The sequence below is a fragment of the Myotis davidii genome, unplaced genomic scaffold (genome assembly GCF_000327345.1).
Source record: "Myotis davidii unplaced genomic scaffold, ASM32734v1 scaffold6, whole genome shotgun sequence".
Taxonomy (NCBI): domain Eukaryota; kingdom Metazoa; phylum Chordata; class Mammalia; order Chiroptera; family Vespertilionidae; genus Myotis; species Myotis davidii.
Genome location: NW_006383011.1, coordinates 1,901,284 through 1,919,240, shown reverse-complemented (window position 1 = coordinate 1,919,240; position 17,957 = coordinate 1,901,284).

The window sequence follows — 17,957 nt, the reverse complement described above, 5'->3', positions numbered from 1 at the left end:
ATTCTCAATTTTCATTCTTTCTTAGTTTTTCCTGAGATGCCAAGAGGATTTCAGAGCAGCAGAAATTCTGTGTTGTGAAAAGGGGCTGTAAATGCAAATCCATTCAGTAGCCATTAGTGATATAAATATTTGAAGCAGGGCAGGTGCCATCCAATAGATAATAGTGGAGTCTGTGTCCAACGGCAGAGTACAGGCCCTTCCTAAAGACATTTCCAAAAGCTTTATAAATCACTCTGCTGGCTAAACCAGGAAATTCTGCTTACCTAATGTGTTGCAATCTTGCATCTCATGGTTTAAGGTAAAGTATTTCCCAAAGTCTTTTCCTTGGAACATTAGGCCCTGCAAAATATTAAAATAAGTTTGAGAAACATTGAGTGTCCCCTGAAGTATCAATGCAAAGCTCACCAACTAGTCCTAGTTTCCAAGAAGCAGGAATTACATCTGTCTTATTATCTGCTTTAACCCTAGAGCTTAGCATATAGAAGCCTCTCAATAAATATGTGTTGAATGAATAAATGAAGAATTAAGTCTTAGTTTATTCTCCCTTGTCTCATTCATCATGAGAAACCGATATTTTAAATATAAACTTTGGATGAAAACCAAGCTGTATAAGATTGTTAAAGATTCTTGTGGTTGAGAAATTAATTGAATTTAACATATGATACCTAAACTTTGAACCTTGGTCTTGCTAGCTGAATCTGGCCCTGGGATGTATTTTATTTGGCAAATGAAGTATTTTAGAAATATGTGACTTTTCATGACTTGAGACAGGCATGAGTCCATGGCTCACTAATGTTCCGACTATTTCCTATTGTTTCATTGGCTCTCTCCCCTTACATCACTTATCTGGCCTCTGGAGGCATTTGCATCTCAGTGTTAGGGAATGATTCCTCAACAGATTTTGTTATAAGACAGTTTTAGGTTTAGAGGCCCAGATCTTTCATTCACTAACTCTATGACTTTGGACAAGTTATTTCCCTAAGCCTCAGGTTCCTCATTTGCAAAAAATAAAAAAATAAAAAAATGCTGATGATAATAGTACTTAGAATTGTTAAGATTATCACATCCTATCTAATAAAAGATAATATGCAAATTAACTGTCACTCCATCACAAAGATGGCAGCACCCATAGCCACAAGATGGTAGCACCCAGTCCTCTCAGCTCCACCGAAGTCCCCCAGTCCCGGGGGGGTAGGGAGGAGGCTGCTGAGAGTGGGCAGCATGAGCAGCCTGGTGGAATGCTTGCTTTGTTGCCACGGCGACAAAGCAAGCGTTCCACCCCAGCTGTAGAGGGCCTCTGGGCAGCGGGCAAGGAGCGGGGGTCGATGGGGGAAGAGAATGGTGACAAGGGAAGCATTCTGTGCCCAGTCGCAGAGGCCCTCTGGCCAGACCGGGCGCAGAATGCTTGTGTCCTTGCAGGCCGGGCTGAGGGACCCCTCCCCCCAGCCCCATGCATGAATTTCGTGCACCCGGCCTCTAGTAATATAATAAATGTAAATTGCTTAGCACACTTCTGGCACGTAGTAAATGTCCTAAAGATGTTATTTATGTAATAATAATAGTTGTTATTTTTGTTTTGGTTTCACATTTATGAAGGCTAGGTTCTAGAATTAACAGAATGACTTTCAAGAAGCCCAGAAATCAGAAGGTATCTATCTTTTTAAAGTCTAGAAAGAAGACAGATGATGAGTTAATATATTTGTCTATTGTTTAGTTTTGCTCACTGATGTATTCCAAGTACTAGAATTGTGCCCAACATATAGTAAATGCTCAATGAGTATGTAGTAAAATAAATGAATAAACTGTAGACTTCTAGGTGGATATCATTAGGATCACAAACCCGCATGAATTTCAGTAGCTTAGCTTCTTCTAAGTAATCTCTAGGCTTGGACAAGCAAGTGTTTTGGTGAAGACAGTATATGGAGCCAAGGTCTACATATAAAATACCCAAGAAAGCCTCCAGGATCTTCACTGACCCTTATAACTTCTTTTATAACCCCTCACACTTTAACTCAGGGCTCATCTGTGTGAGCAATAGAATAAAGAAAAAGTGATAGAGGTGTGATTTTCAAGGTTCATCAAAAACATGTATCTTAAGTTTTGGTCTCTTGTATTACATGCTCTGGGGAGAAGCTTTCTAATCTATACTACAAAAGAGAAAGATGCAAATTGACCATATGTTCGCAATGCCCAACCGCCAATCAAGTGTCCGTATGCAAATTAACCCCATAAAGATGGCGGGTTGATTTGCATATGCAGGCGCTGAGTGGCCAGGGGTGGGGTGGGATGCTTGCGTCATCGCCATGGCAACGACACAGGCATTCTGCACAGCCCCAGCTGCTCCGGGCCCCTGGGCAATGTGGGAAAGCGGAAAAGCGGCCCCGGGCCGGAGAGAAGGTGGTGCCAGCAGCAGGGGAAGGAAGGCCCATTCTTGCATGAATCTTTGTGCATCGGGTTACTAGTACATATATATATATATATAATTTTATTTTTACATTAAATTTATTGGGGTGACAATTAATAATCATATAGGTTTTAAGTATACAATTCTATGAAATATCTTCTGTATATTGCATTGTGTGCCCACCACCCAATGTCAAATCTTTTGTTTTCTTTGGAGAAATACCCAGAAGTGGAATTGCTGGATCATATGGCAGCTGTATATTTACTTTTTTGAGGAAACTTCATACAGTTTTCCATAGTGGCTGCAATAATTTATAATTCCACCAACAGTGTATGAGGGTTCCCTTTTCTTCATATCCTTGACAGTACTTGTTTTTGTTTATGTATTGATGATAGCCATTCTGACAGGTATGAGGTAATATCTCAGTGTGGTTTTAATTTGCATTTCCCCAATGATTAGTGATGGTATGCATCTTTTCATATGTTTGTTGTCTATTCAGGTCCTCTGCCCATTTTTCAATTGGATTTTTAGGAGTTTTTTGGTATTAAGTTGTATGAGTTCCTTATTTATTTTGGATATTATGCCTTATTGGATGTTTCATTTGCAAATACCTTCTGAGGTACTTTTTCTCCCCAGATGATTCTAACATGCAGCAAACTTTGAGAATTACTGTGTTAAAATATATTTGCAATGATCATGAAGTTATGGAACACTGAAGTGAATATCTTCTCCTATTGAGTAGGTTGTCTTTTCATTTTTAGTGGTTTCTTTTACTGTACAAAAACTTTTTAGTTCAACATAGTCCCATTTGTTTATTTTTCTTCCTTTGCCCTTGCCTGAGGAAATAAATCCAAAAGAACAGTGTTGAAGAGTTTACTACCTATGTTTTTTACTAGGAGTTTTATGGTTTCAGGACTTCCAATACTATAGTGAATAGAAGTGGTGATAGTGGGCATCCTTGTCTTCTTCCTGACCTTAGAGGAGTAGTTTTCAGCTTTTGATCATTGAGAATAGTTGCTGTGGATTTGTCATATATATCCTTTATTATGTTGAAATATCTTCCTTCTATATGTATTTTGTTGTGTTTTTACCATAAAAGGATGTTGAATTTTGTCAAACACTTTTTATGAATCAATTGAGATCATATGGTTTTTATGTTTTATTTTGTTAATGTGATGTATCACATTAATTGATGTACAGATGTTGAACCATCCTTGCATCCCAGGGGTAAATACTACTTGGTCACGGTGTATAATCCTTTTAATGTATTCTTTGAATCCAGGTTGCTAATATTTTGTTGAGAATTTTTGAATCTATGTTCATCAAGGATATTGGCCTGTAATTTTCTTTTTTGTAATGTCTTGTCTCATTTGGTATCAGTATAGTACTGGATTCATAGAATGAGTTTAGTATTTTTTTAGACTCAAAAGATTTTATTGAATGTGGCAGGTAACATGGTGATGTAATGTGCTATGAAATATCAGTGAGTATTTTCTATGACTTATCTGGGTGCTCCATTCAGAGCCCACCAGAATATCTTTTAGGTAGTAAGTGTCTGAGGAATATTTGTTGAATTGAATAAAACATCTTAATATTTAGGGATGTGTTATATATGAAGGCACAAATGCACAGTCATGATTGTGTATTTTGGTCATGGAGAAGTTGATGTGCTCCATCTGTTCCAGAATATTTTGGGGAAAGTAATTCTTCTGGCAGTTTAGCATATTTTCCCTTCTGAAGACTCTACAACTGTATGCCTTTGGCTCAAATGTGGCAGTCCCTATTGTCTGAGAAAGCAAAGAGTTGGGTTTGGTAGAATCATATGCAAAGGTAGGATGATATGTCTTCTCCTTGGGGCATTAGAGATAATTCACAGCTTTGGAAAACCATCCTGTTGAATCATGATGACCTCATACTGTTTCATCCGACCTGTTCTGTGTGTGTGTGTGTGTGTGTGTGTGTGTGTGTGTGTAATGTTTAGTATTTATATTTTCCTGTTTACTAGGGCTATTTATGTGAACACAGGAACTTTGCTGTTTATGAACACATCATCCCTGTTCACCTGTGGTCTTAATTCTGAGTTTATGAAATCATCAATTGCCATGGAGACAATCATGATTTCTCAAGCTGAGCATAGTAAGTTCAGGTGTGTAATCAACTGGAGGAGCAGTTGGACTGGTAAGCAATGAAGACCCTATTATCATGTAAATGTTCTTAGCAATCAAAACCACAGAAGGAGAGACATATAATGTAAAGACTCTGGCACATCAACCTCCACGGCGTTGCTCACCATGAGCCCTCTCAAAGCTTTCCATAAAGGTCTTGTGTCTTGTTAACACAGCTGGTAAGAGGTAGGAGAAGAAAACACAACAAAATGATCTTTTTTCTTTTTTGAGCAGCAGAATCCAAACACTCTGCTTTAAAGGGTCTGATTAGCGAGTTTGTAAAATATCTAAACCTCTTGAATTGTTAAGTGCTAACACTTGGTTTTGTTTACCTACCTTTCCTTCTTCTTGTAGTACCTGAAATCAGTGCTTTCAAACTAACTGTACACATGAGCTAGGGGTGTTTTTAAAATATGGGTTCTGAGTGCACAAATCTGGAATGGGGCAGGACTCTGTACTTTTAACAAGCTACCAGGTGATGCTGATGCCCCTGGCCCTCAGACTGAAAGAAGTAATGAGGACTTTGAAGTCAGAATCCAAACTTTAAGTCAAAATAAGTATCTTATGGGTGAAAAGCTTCCAGGAGCACTTACCCTCTGGTTGCTAATGATATTACTCTGTTTCCCAAATTCTAAGCCATATTTCTTCACATTTTAACATTTCTGAAATTGGTGTGTGGCAATCATATAAAACAAAAGTACAACTGCTGAGCAGACAAGTAAGTTGTGACATATGGGTTGCTATCTGAATATGTGTGAAATTTGTGGTTGTTAGAACTTGTTCATCCATTTGTCACCTCAGTTATCTGCATTGGTAGCAAGAAGCACATGGGGGTCAAATTTTAACTTCCATTTGTTCACTGATACTTTCATAAAGCACTTGGTTCCACATTGAATTCATCTGGAAAACTTTAAAAAATGTCGAAACCTGGGTCCCAGACCCGGAGATTCTGAGGCACTTGTTCTCCACAGATGATTCTAACATGCAGAAAACTTTGAGAATCACTATGTTAATTAAAATATCTTCACAATGATCATGCATTTACATAACATTGAAGCAATATGTTATTGTGCTTATGTCAAGCCATATAAAGCAGGAGAAATTGGCACATATCATAGAAGAGATCATAGACTTCTCAAAGATCAGAGAGGCTGGTTGAGCAGGACTCTGAGCCAGGTGGCAATCACCTCTCAAAGGAAGCTTTCTGACTTTGTTGCAGAGATGTTGTTCCATATCTAGTGATATATCACATCTCGTGATGGGAGTTTACCCAAGCCAAAAATGCAGATGAAATCCTGGTTTCATTTAGCCTGCCTCAAAATCATGCCAACCATGAGGAGGTAGAGGTCAAAAAACCACATGTTGTGACACCAAGCATGGCCACATATGACCAAAAAGGTTCCACAGTTTCTTTCATCTCTAATGTGAAGAAAGCTGGGACTTAAACTTAGATTGTAATACTGAAAAAGAAAGGGTCCTTGTTACAAGAGGGATGTTTTGTGGGTCAGCTGAAGACAAGGTTTCAGCTGCTGTTGATGGAGGAGCTGAGCCATCTGAGTCCCGCCTCTCTGTTCCTGAGACACCTTCTTTGATGGTCTGGCCTCCATCCTCCAGAGAATAACAGAGAAAAGGGTATTATAGGCTGATGTCTCAATGCGATAACATTCAAAACTGGAGGTCCTGACCTCAGAATCACAATTTCTTTGTTTGACGCATTTTTAGTTTTTACAGAATAGGGATGACAGACACTGAATGCCTTCTGGCCACTGATTCTGTGGTCAGTTTGAGCCCAGCTGCCCTTCCAGTCAATAGACTATCATGTATACTGGAAAGAAACAGACTAACTGGTTTCAGTATCTCATTCTCCACACACACACACACATCCCCTTGGATGAGGGGATAGCTCTTGAGGAGGAAGGGTCAGAATGAACTTGTTTGCAAGCTTGGCCCTGGGAGGAATACAAGCAACTTGGGGAGGAGGAGGTACTGAAGAGGTTCCCCAAAGAAGGGGAAAGTAATTGGTTTGGCAGGTTTGGTATAGCTGAGACCCCCAAACAGCAATTCCACTCTTCCTATGACTCAATGCTGGCCTGCACCTAAAAGAGGAACTATTACCTAGGGAGACTAGCAAGACTGATAGATGCAGGATTCCCAGCCTCAGCAAAGACCTTATAACTAGATGCTGGGGATGAGCTGCCCCATAGGCTCTTGCCTTTATCGGGGTTTACCTATAGCTACAGTCAATAGTTCACAGAAACACTGACAACTTCCCACCTCAGATGCCTGACCTAATATAAGGCCAATTTCTGCTCTTGTGCTCTACTTATCATCTACTTCTCTGAGACTTCAATTCTGTAATCATTACTATTCTCTCCCCAAGCATCAATTTCTCCCTACCTGTTCAGTTATCCCTATTTGTAAAAGAAACTTTGATATGATCTCTTTAAAAAAATAAAACTCCTTTTTTTCAAAGTCAAAACTTCCCAAAAGTACTTCCTAAAGTTACATTTCCTACCTCTCATTCTTTCTTTAAACTACCCAAACATTTCACTTTTACCCCGAAATGGCTGTTGTTTGGGGTCAACAATTACTTTTTATTATTAATCAATTGTCTCTTCTCATTGTACTTTTAACAGTGCTTTGACACAAGTGGGCCACATGCTCTTTTTTGAAATCCTCTCTTCTCTAGATTACCCTAATCACACATTCACCTGGTTTTCCTTCTGCTTCGATGCTCTACTTTCCCTTCGTTTCTTTCAAATTCTAAACCTTTAATTGTTGAAATGCCTGAGAGCTTTGTCTTTAGCCCTGTTCTCCTCTCACTGTCTCTTTGCTGATCTCATCAGGTCCCTGGAAAATAAGTCCAAACCATACCAGATTGAAATCCCTGAGCTTCCGACTCCCATACCTAATGGCCTACTCACTACTTCCACTTGGATATCTAGGAGGCATCACAAAATTATGTGATCAAGAGGAACTCTTGTTTCCTCTCAATTCTAAAGCTACTCCTCCATCCCCACCCCTGTCTTTTCTGTACTTGTTTATTGAATTACCAGAGTCCCAGTAGCTCAGGACTAAAATCTTAAATTTATTTCTTCTCTCACACCTTTCATCAGTAAGTCCCATCAGTTCCACCTCAAAACATCTTTCCAATCAGAACATATCATTTCTGCTTTCATAATCCTTATATAAGGCACCTGCAGCCTAAACAATTGCAATGCTGAAAGGTTGGTCTTCCTGCCTCTATGGCTGATCCTGCTTCCCTCTCCTTTTATAGGGCAGCCAAAAGGACCTTTCTAAGACATAACTAAGATCATTGCACTCCTTTCCTTCAAACCCTTCATTGCCTCACATGCCGTCAAGCTCTGTACAATATAAACTCCTTGCCATGATTTATAAGACTTTACATAGCTTACTTTTTGGTTTACCTTTTGGTTTTGGTTTTTCATTGTATTTGTAGAGTATTTGTCTAGAAAGATTTTTATATTCTTCTACTTGCAATGTTTTTGTGCCATTATATTTTAGATGAGTGTGTTGAAAATGTCATATGATTGGATTTTGTTCTTTCTTAAAAAAATCAATCTGCTAAATTCTAGAAAAACTGATTAATTTGGCTTATTATATTTCTTGCTATTATAACTATATTTGGATTAATTTATGCAATCTTATATGTTGCTTCTATCTGTTCAAAATTTTCTGTGCATATTTTTCTTCTTAGATTGTTTGAGTTGTTTGTTTTTTTTAATTTATATTTTCCCTTTTCTTATTTGGAACTATCCTGTGTCTGGTCACATTAACATGTTTTAAAAGAACACTTACTAAAGTAAAATTTTCCCTTTTTAAGTATACAAGTCTATTAGTTTTGATAAATGTAAACAGTCATGTAGTCAAGCCACATCAAGATATAGAATATTTCCATCATCCCCAAATGTTACTTCGTGACCTTTTATACTCAGTTCTCTTATTAATGTCTCCCCTTCCCCCTCAGCTACTACTGATGTGTCTCTTGTGCCTATAATTTTGCCTATTCCAAAATATCACTTAAAGGGAATCATAGAGCGTGTTATATTTTTAGTCTTGCTTCTTTCTTATAACAATATATTTGAGATTAATGCATATAGTTGTATGTATCAGTAGTTTGGTTTGTTTTATTATGGAATAGTGTTCCATTGTATAGATGTAGTACTGTTGTTTATCCACCCACTAGCTAGCTGATGGACATTTAGGTTGTTTGCAGCTTTTGGTGATTGTGAAAAAAAGCTGATATAAATATTTGCATACAGATTTATATGTATACATATGTTTTTATTTCTCTTGGGTAAATACCTAGGAATAAGATTGCTGGATTGTATAGTAAGTGCATGTTTGAGATTATAAGAAACTGCCAAACTGTTTTCTAAAGTGGTTGTGCTATTTTGCATTCCCACTTCCATGAATAAGCAGTTCCAATATTCTGCATTCTTGTCAGCACTTAGTATTTTCAGGGCTTTATTTTTTTAATTATTCTAATAGGTGAGAAGTATATTTTTTATGGTTTAATTTGCATATCACTGGTGACTAGTGATATTGAGTATCTTTTTGTGTGCTTAGTTACCCTCCATATATCTTTTCTTGGTAAAATGCATCTGGAAAATTTTGGCATATTATGTTTTCTTTTAATTCAATTCTGAATATTTTCTGATTTCTCTTGTGACTTCCACTTTGAAGCATGAATTATTTAGAAGTCAATTGTTTAATGTCCAAATATTTGGGAATTTTCCAAATATATCATTTCTATTGACCTAATTTAATTTCACTGTGGTTAAAGAACATACATTCTGCTATTTCAGTTGTACAATTAAATTTGTTGAGGTTTGTCTTAATGCCAAGAATATAGTCTATCTTGGTGAATATTTCATGTTCACTTGAATATTCTCCTTCTTATATTTGAGGATTCATTTCTGCCATCAATCCTAGAGAATCCTCTCTTCAAAAAATGTATTCTTTCATACTCACTTGGATAGCTATAATAAAAAAGTCTGATAACAATAAGCATAGGAAAGGATATGGAGAAATCGGAATCCTCATACACTGCTGGTGGAGAGGTAAAACGGCACAGCTACTTTGGGATAACAGTTTGGCAATTCCTCAAATGATTAAACATAGTTACCATGTGACTCAGCAATTTTACTACTAGTATATTCCCAAGAGAACTGAAAAACTTGTACGTAAATGTTTCTAGCAGCATTATTTATAATAGCCAAAAAAAGAAAAGAAAAGAAAACAGGTCAATGGGGGGAAAAAAGGAGACATATGTACTACTATTTGTAATACCTTAAACAATAAAAAAATAAAAACAACTGAAATGGCAATCAACTGATGAATAGATAAACTGTGGTATATCCAATACAGTGCAATATTATTTGACCATAAAAATAAATGAAATACTGATACATGACATAATATGGATTACCCTTGAAAACATGCTAATTTATAGAGGCAGAAAGTAGATTAGTGGTTGCTTAGGTCTTGAAATAGGTGGAATGAGGGAATAGGAGATGGCAGCTTAAGAGTGTGAGGTTTCTTTTTCAAGTGGTGAAATGTTCTAAAATTGACAGTGATGGCTGCATAAACCAGAACATGGAAAAACCAGTTCTGCCTCAAATATTACAATGCGATACATTTCCAATCTCTCCTAAGTGTCCCTTATGATGTGTGTGTGTGTGTGTGTGTGTGTGTGTATGTATGTATATATATGTACTAAAACATTGATTATATACTTTAAATGGGTGAATGTTATGGTGTGTGAGTTATATTTCAATAAAGCGGTGTCAGATAATAATTCCCCCCTTTCTCTCTAGTCTCACCTTCTGGGACTACAAATAGATATATAAAGAGTTGGTTAAAACATCCCACTGGTTATATCTTTATAAAAATAAGATTAATAATAATTTAATATCTTAATCTAGTTCATAGTCCATATTCATATTTTTTCAATTGGCTGTAAAATATCATTTATAGTATTTTTTAAACCCAGGCCTAATCAAGGTTTACAACTTGCATTTGGTTATTATGTCTTTCTAGACTTTTAATCTAAAACAATTCCTTCTCCTTTGATTGTTTTTTGTGATGTGACCTTTTAAAAAAAATTATTCAGGCCACTTGTTAATAGAAAATAATTCATTGAGCTTTTAATGTTAACTATTATATTTTTATTTCCAGAAATTCTATTTGTTTCTTATTTTTCAAATTTTCACTCTAAATGCTTGTTCTTTGCTCATATTTTTATATTTTATTTTTAATTTATTTAATGTTTTATATATAGTTATTTTATATTCTAAATCTAGGAATTCCATCATCTGAAGTTCTTAGAAGTCTACATGTTTGTTTGTTGTTTAGGTGGCTCTTTCAATAGTGCGATTGCTTAGAAATTTAGTAATTTTTAACCAAGAGCTCCTATTTCACCGAAGTAGGATTTTTGAGGGACCTAAATAGAAAATGTATTTCTCTAAGAAAAATGTGTATTTTTTGCTCTTTATATTTTTCCATATTAAAGTGGTCCAAGGGGACAGATATAGATAGAGCTGTTTAATTTAATATTTAATTTGAGGTTTCCTTATTATCAAAAATAAGATAAATTTGAACCCCAGACTATTCTTTTCTCCAAATGGAATTGCAATGGAGAGAGACAAGTTTCTATTTACTAGCCCTTTTTTCCTCTAGCCTGTTCTTTCACTGAGAACTGGGGGCCTCATCATCTCCCCATCTTGTGTGTGCCCAGTCTAGTTTCCTGTCCCCTCATGTGATCATTAATCCCCACAACACTAGACTCCTAATAACATTTGCCCCAGGGCAGACCCAGCTTCCCCGTTAGCTCACCACCGTGGCATCAGTTCACAAGGCAGTTTTTCACCCATGTGGATCTACCTTATTTCCATGCCATTTCAGCTCTGCATTAAAAAATCTGTTGTAATTGATTCAGTACCAGGGGTTGTGCAGCAGTAGGATTGTCAGAGTAGCTGATCTGCCACACTGCTGGAAGCAAAATTCCTTACCAAACGCTGTGACCTCATCTTCCTCGAGTCTTACCTTCCTCACTGTGCTCCAGCCCCATTTGGCCGTTTTTTCTGAAACTCTAGCATATAAGAACCACAGCTGTTTCAGAGCCTTCTCACCTGTTATTTGTTTTGCTTAAAAGACTCCTCCAACTCTTCGTATGCTTGCACTTTATTCAGGTCTCACTCAAATGTTTCATCCTCAGATTCTTCCCTGATCACTCCGTTATTTTCTCTCACCTTAACTTAATGCATCTTCTACATAGAACTTTCCAGAACTTAAAATGAATTTGTTTATTGAATTTTAAAAATGTTTTACTCTCTGGAATGTAAACTGCTTAAGGGCAGAGAGTCCTGTTCTGGGAAAGTACTTGGCACACATAGACACTCTAAAAGCAGATATTTGTTGACTGGCTGGGTAGTATCTCTGTTCTTCCTCTTCTGCTAAAATACCTTCCTATGATCTCTTCTAGGCTAGAAACCAAGGCTATTTTCAGAGTCACAATAGTCAGTTTACTATAGCAGGGCCACTATGGAAGTGTCATCCTGTGTATTCCAACAGGCAAATACTGTGTGTGTGTGCATATAGTGTGTTGTAAGTGTATGATTCAACAACCCCTTGAATCATAAAAAACCCCCACAAAAATTAAGACTTAATCTTTGCCTTAGTGCCCCAGGGGAGCCTTACAGAAGACATACAGTGAAATGGTCTCTTCCTTTAATTCATAGTTCATGTTGTTAGATGGTTTTGAGTTCTGCAACTATGGCTACAAGGGAATCTCCAAGTTTCTCCCAATATTCAAAACACTGAAAGGGTCTTTCTGCTTACAGACAAGCAACTCACTTAAAGAAGTCTCTTTGAAACTTACATGTTTGATTTTTTTTTCACTGTGATTTAGTAAATGGTTATGCTTTCACTGAAAGTGCTAAATATTTCTGTAGGTATAATATGACACCAATACTGTTGATCATCAAAAGACTATTCAAGACTTAAGAATTCTGAGTCTAGATGTATTACTCACATCTTCTACAGGTGTGATATTAAAAATATTTAACACCCATCATGGGGTAGACTCTGACCATAGCTTAGGAGCAGGAAGTCTCCTGCCGAGTGGCAGGTCGGGTTGGTGGGGAAGCATCAATGGACTCAAAGCAACAGCTGTTCAACACCTGATATAGAAGTGTTTCAATATTTTTACAACTAATATGTATTGGCCTAATACAAGTCTTCATTTTATGGGCTCATGGCTGCTCTGAGCTTCCAGAGACCTTAGAAAACATCTAGTCCTGAGGTTTTCATATTTATTCCTAAACTATGGAAACTAACTGTAGTTGATGTGTAAACTATTCTTAAACTTTTTCAAGCAATGCCTCATAGTCCCTTTTACATTCATTAGGGTTGGTTTCATTGATGTCTGATCATGAATGTTAGAGTGCTTAGCCTGTCTGCTTTCAAAAACCTTATTAAAATAACTGGCCATGGAGAATTATCTCTGCAAAGAATATTCCATCTATTAAGTGAACAAATATAATCTTCTTTCTATTTTCCCATGATGGGTGAACATAAGCACAGTTAATCCAGAAACCTCAATTTCACTCTGAGTTTTAGTTTAGATTTCTGCTTCTTCACATCTTTTAGCAGAACTGCACGTAAATTCATGTAAGGGTCATCCTCTTTCTTCCTTTCTCCCGACCACCTGGGATGGGGGTGGCAGTCATATAATGAGTTTTGGAGAAGACAAAAGAGGCAGTTCCTAATAAGTACCTGTAATATACAGAGGCTGTTCATAAATGTTTGTTGAACCTGAGGTACAAGTAGGCAGGAAAAGGTCAGTCAGGAGGAAATGAAAGAAGTCAGATGCTCTTAATAATTCACAACATGCATAATTAGACTCAGTGCTCTGTCTACGAATTCACCCGTCTTTTGATGGAACCCAAGGACTTAGTAGGCTTGCTGTTGTACTATGAATATCTCACACAGGTATAAAATCCCAGTACCTTTCTTGGAATCTTCCTGAAATACTTGTAAGTTTCTAATTATAGTTTTTCCAAAAGTTTGGCTAACATGGGTGAGTTGTTTAAAACCATATCAAGGGGAAATAGAAATAACTCTTATAATTTAACTGATCCTTTAGTTGAAAACAGAAAGTAACTTTTTATTTCATCAAGTAGAGAATGTTTCATGAGAAGAGGGGATAGGGATGAACTGGGCATTTTGCAGCAAGAAACAACAGAAATACTGCATTTGTGGTAAGAGGAACAGCAGCTTAAGTTTGGGAGGGGATGTGCTAAGAAAAGGGCAGGAACGAAAAACTGTTTTACAAATGAGATTTCTTTAGCTTCCAGAAATAGAGAAAGTAGTTTACGTACTCCTGCACATCTGTGTAGACTTGCAAAATGTGCTTTGCCTAATTCTTAGGTTGCACTGTTTATGCTATTGATATGCAGAACACCAATGCAATTTTAATATTTATGTTGTTAACAGACTCCTCCATCCCAGCCTCTGCTTATAATAGTGAATCAGGACAAGCACTAGAATTTCAAAGATCATTGAATTTAGAGTCAGAAGGGACACCAGCCATCAACTCCTTTAGAAGAAAAGAGATCTTTTTTTCTAGCTTCAGTGGAAAATGCTTTTCACAACCCATATCGAAAGAGAAATTCCTTGTTAGAAACTACAGAACTCTGTGTGGAATGTTAGCCTTAGACATTCAGATCCAAATATGCTGCCAGGTCATCACGAGTATGTTCTGCAGAAGAAAGGACTCCTCTCAGGTCGAATGCCCCTCCTAAGTCCCCTATGGTTTTGTTTTGTTTTGTTGTTGTTTTGTTTTGTTATTGCTCTTTTCAAAGATTTCAAATACTGCAGCAATTTTGAGTTCTTATCACATTTCCCTCATAACTGGCTCTCTTGGCTCTCTCTTCATTTTGGCTGTGGAGTAAGAGAAAAAGGGAAGAGTCAGCTGACATAGGTGGTCCCTCAGCTCCACCATCAGCCATCCTGGGACCTGAAACATGTTCCTCAAGATGTCTTCATCTCATTTCCATGTTTAGTTACTTGTGCATGTTTGTCCTCCGCTCCTGCTCAGGGGAGGGCTCCTAGTTTCATATCATTCCTGCAGATCATAAAATTCCTTACCCTTGACCAGGAGTTTCAGTGACAACAAAGATCAATCACTCAGCCCCTGCTGCTGTGTATCCCATAGCCCTCTGTAGGGATTGAGAATGCCTTCCATGGCCCTGCCTGGCCCCCATCTCCATGACCATCCTACCATCAACCATCCAACTGGCTAGTCAACTCCCTAAAAGTGGGGTGAGGCATCAGCAAGGCTGTCGTTCTATTCAAAAAGGGGGCTTTGCTTACTCTCTGAGTTTTTCTGTGATTTCTTAGGTGTAGCTAAAGTTCCCATTTCTTTTGAAACTAATTTCTCTTAGTGCTTTAACAAGTTCATTTCAGTTTGATCCAACAATCATCTATAACAATATAATGACCCCATATGACCTATTTTTAAAGAATGTGTGGGGTGAAGGACTATCTTCGGGAGTAAATAAGTTGTTGAGTATTGAGCTCTGTGACCGCCCAGCCTCCACACACCACTCAGCAGCTCACATTGTATTTGAGGATGAGAGGACCTCACCATGCCTCATGTGCATGGCTGGACTTTGAGTTCACACATGTTTGAACACATTTCCACAGATTCCAATCCTGATTCCCTTCTTTCCAGCGGTCTCCTATTAGTGCTTAATCTGGGAATAAAAAGAATGATAACAGCAGCCAGGCTAGTAGGTGTTTCTTTTTCCTTTTCTTTCTGCTTCACTCTCTTGTTTTCTGTTCCCTTTGTCTTCACCTTCTCTTATGTCTCAACTTTCCCCTCTTTTCAACACGGGAAGCTCTGTGATCCAGTTAAAACCCATCCCAGGAGGGCTGTGAGGGAGACAGGGCGCCAAGTTGCAAAGGTCACTTTGCTGGCTCTGTGTCCTCATAGGCCTCAAACTCAGAAGTCATCCCTGCACAAGGTCCTATGCATAGCCTCAGAGAGACACTCAGGGATTGAAGAAGGCACAATTGAACATATTTTTAAAAATCCCCAATTAGCTTACAAAGTGCAGAGTTTTATTTGTTAAATACAAATGTATAAAATAAATGAATTTTTATAAATTTATTTTGGTATTTATTACTTTATTTAATATATTCCAAGTCCCTCCCAATCCCTTCAAAAAAAAAAGAAAAGGAAGGAAGAAGGGGAGAAAGGAAGAAGTGGGTATAGGCTGGCCCTCTCTTCATTTTGAGAGACCCTGGCTGTGGAGTAAGAGAAACAGAGAAGGGTCAGCTGACTTAGGTGGTCCCCAGCTCTACCACCAGCCATCCTGGGACCTAGAACATGTTCCTCCCTGAGCCTTGCCATGCTCAGGTCTGCATTGAGGTGATGGACCGCAGGTCTTTGTGGTGGCCTCCAGAGGCAGTGACTTTTGATGATTCTGATGGACCCTTTGAAGAAGTGACGTGTTTAAAGTTAGTGCTTCACTCTCCAGATCTTCATGCAAAAGGAAAAAGAAGCTCAAATTGTTTTTTTACTGCCTTGCTGTGGAGACCCTTGTAGAGAAAGCACTTGTCAAACATCACTTGGAGCAGCCAGGTTTAGCAACACGGCTACATCAGACTACCAGGAGCAAAGCCAAGCACAGGATTAAAGTCTTAACTAAATTCTCCAGCAGAGGCCTGGAGACTCAGTCTTTTGAGAAGCCCTTACTGTAGCAGGAATTGAAATGAGCTGGAGAGGTGAAAGCAGGATTTCTCATGACAAATACAGATGTGACCCACAGGAGGTTTGTCTACAGGAAGAATACACAGGAAGTCCTTGGAAGGCCATTCATCATATACCTACAAATACTACCTTAAAATAAGGGGAAATGCATGTTAATGTGTGTGGACAATGGAAATGTGGAACAGGCCTCCTATTGTACAGTCATGGAGTAATAACCTTTGAGACCATGTCCTTTGAGAAGTCAGCTGTATGCAGGGACAGAAGTGGACTGTGAAATCTGGCCTGCTTCTCCCTTTGTCCATCACAGCAATTCTGACAGTGAAAAATTTCCCTGGGGTTTTCCAGTTCTACACTCTTTATACATCAGCAGTGGTTTCAACGTTCTAGTAAGTCCTCCTGGCCATTGATGTGCATTAGCTGGTGTGCTCTGGGATCCAGGCTGTGGGAGGGGAGCAGGTTCAGGCACGGGGTGTAGCAGTGGCTGGAATGGTATCCTCTGAAATGCAGACCTTTGTGCAGCACATTCCAGTTCAGTTTATAAGGATGTTCTCCTAAATTAGGTTGTCCATCCAGAAATCTGAAAGTGAGGACAAAATGTTGATAAAAAGAAAAGATTAACTCAACACCAACCCCCCCATCCCCAACGATCCAATTAAAAAAACCATGACAGATGATTTAAATAAAAATTTCTCCAAAGAGGGCATACAGATGGCCAATAGACATGTTCAATGTCAGAGAAATGCAAATTAAAACCACAATGAGATATCACCCCACACCTGTCAGAATAGCTATCATAAAAAATCAACAAGCTAGTGTTGGTGAGGATGTGGATAAAAGAGAATCCTTCATGCACTAAAGAATGGTGCAACCACTGTGGAAAACAGCAGGAAAGTTCCTCAAAAATTTAAAATGGAACTGCCTTATGTCCCAGTAATTCTACTTCTGATAATATATTATTAAAAAACCCCAAACACTAATATGAAAGAATATATGCACCCTATGTTCATTGCAGCATTATTTACAATAGCTAAGATATGGAAGCAACACAAGTACCCATCAATAGATGAGTGGACAATGAGGTCATGGTACATATACACACAATGGAATACTACTTGCCCATATATAAAAAAACAACACATGAAATCTTGCCATTTGTGACAGCATTGATGCACCTAGAGGGTGTTATGCTAAGTGAAATAAGCCAGTCAGAGAAAGACCAATACCATATGAATTCACTTATATGTGGAATCTAAAGAACAAAATAAATGAGCAAACAAAATTAAAACAGACTCACAGATACAGAGAACAGACTGATGGTTGCCGGAGGGGAGAGGAATTGGGGAACTGGGTGAAAACAGTTTAGGGATTAAGTACAAATTGGTAGTTACAAAACAGTCATGGGGATGTAAACTACAGCATAGGAAATATCATCAATAATTTTGTAATAAGTACATTTGGTACCAGGTGGGTACTGGAAATATCAGGAGGAACACTTTTTAAAATATATGCTTGTCTAACCACTGTGTTATATACCTGAAATTAATACAAAACAATATTGATTGTAAACTGTAGTTGAAGAATAATTTTT